The sequence below is a fragment of the Olea europaea genome, unplaced genomic scaffold (genome assembly GCF_002742605.1).
Source record: "Olea europaea var. sylvestris unplaced genomic scaffold, O_europaea_v1 scaffold6547, whole genome shotgun sequence".
NCBI classification, from domain to species: domain Eukaryota; kingdom Viridiplantae; phylum Streptophyta; class Magnoliopsida; order Lamiales; family Oleaceae; genus Olea; species Olea europaea.
The window spans coordinates 1-1,901 of NW_019264919.1; the positions used below are offsets into that span (position 1 = coordinate 1).

The 1,901-nt window shown below is 32.8% G+C and overlaps 1 long non-coding RNA gene across 1 annotated transcript; it reads left to right on the forward strand.

Annotated features, from left to right (window-relative positions):
• Nucleotides 1-1,295: 1,295 nt before the first annotated feature.
• LOC111390173 lies at nt 1,296-1,809 on the forward strand. Its single transcript, XR_002701860.1, has 2 exons — nt 1,296-1,579; nt 1,733-1,809. It is a non-coding gene; the product is annotated as an uncharacterized LOC111390173 (long non-coding RNA).
• The last annotated feature ends 92 nt before the right edge of the window (nt 1,810-1,901 follow it).

A 1,901-nucleotide genomic window follows, 5' to 3' on the forward strand; every position in this document is an offset into this window, starting at 1 on the left:
CTATGAGATTCAAGTTCTAAAAAGAACAGAAAAATCGATTCTTTAGAAATAATTTTATGACATTTTTTTTTCAATTAATTTGATTATTTAGTAAAACATATCAATTTTATGCTAATATGTGATCAAAAAACATAAATTTTAAAGTTGTTAAAAAAATGAATCATTGTAAGTATATCTCTAACTGTCGCAACGAAATCATCCATAGAGAGAGAGATGGGTATTTCTATTTGTGTAGATTTTGTGTGATTTTATTAATTATTTTAATTTGAGAAATTTTTAATTTCGTTTTCCTTGTTTTGAGTTTTTTGAAAACACTTAAAAAGCCATTTTTAGTTTTATGTTGTAAAATTTTCCTTGTTTTCGAAAACTCATTTTTGAAAATAACATACCAAGCTCGTTTTGAGTATTTTTAAAAAACTGAAAACTGAAAATGACCTCAAAACGGTAAAACAAACGCACTCTAAGCTTCTTGATTATTTGGATTGCAAATTCAAAACTCAACAACAAATTAGGCCTCATTGGATATAAATTTGGGCTTGGCAGATTGAAGGTTTAACTATAGAAATAACAATAAAAAAAGGCACTAGATTTAAGTGATATTATGGGAAATATTGTGTTAGTTTCTGTATAGGGATTCTATATGTAATTTACTGCATTTTGTAATTGGAAGTGAGTTTCAGATTATGATCAGAGGAAATAAGTAACATGAATATGTGAAACGAGGCAAGTTGACCAAAATAAAACCTCTCTTAATGAGTATCAGAAGCTAATCTTGCTATCAGTTGTGCTGTGCCTATCAGACTATCCTACCATTCTTGTCCAGATATGTTGTGTTAATTAGAATGTACTGAGGCCTAGGTTCATTAATCGTAAAAAGTTTCCATCTTGCGGGGCTGTATTTATACAATTTTTTCTCTCTTTTAAATCTGCCAATAAATTGTAATTTTGATACTCGCTCTCCTGTTTGTCAAATTCATCATATGTGAAGAGCTCTCTCTTGTGCTACTACCGATTCAAAATTTTCCTTTTCTGGGCTCCAGATAGGCTAAATATTTTTTCATGAAACTTCTGAAAAAGGCAAAAGCATAAACTTTAGTTCTTACTGGCCTTATTACTTGGCAATTAAATGCAACTAGATATTGTTTGCCCTGTGTGTGGGGTGGGTAAAATATCACATCTTGGCCCATTACCGAGGGATAAGCTAACCATTTGGAGTACGATATTACACTTATTGCTTTCGGAGTTCTACTGTCTAAGAAATATAGTTCCTTCATTTTCTTTTCCTTTTGCGGTCTTCAGCTAAATTTTGTTCCATTTGCTACAGGGTGGGGATTCTGGCACAAAACGGGTAAACGTTGAGCAAGAACTAGATACAAGGGTTGCCTGTGAAGTGCAATCTGAGGAAAATTCTTTGAGAGCTCCAGAGCAGCTTACGGCTTCGAAATCATTGGAAACTGTTTCAAAGACATCTAAAGTACATGGTAGACCTGATAAGTCTGATTACAATGAGCTTCCCAAAGAAATGCATGAAATGAAAATTAAAGATGATAAAGCTGATGACCATGAGGATAATGCAAAGGTTCAATGCTGATTAGTTTTTTCTTTGTTTCATTATAAATTTTCACCCTTTCCCTTTTCTCAAATTTGAAAGAGTAACATGCGTAACCTGCTGCTGAAAGTTTTAAGCTACTCTAGAATTTTTTTTTTTGCTTATAATGAATTTTGCATGCAGGAAATGGAGCCCACTGTTGTCAGTGACAATGGAGCTGAAACGGGTCAGATAATTGTGACTTCAATAGGTGGTCGGAATGGACAACCTAAACAGGTGATTTGGCTTTGTTTTGAATGTTGCAACTTTTAGGCTATCTTATTATGGGGTTTCTCCTTTCATTTCTGTTTTT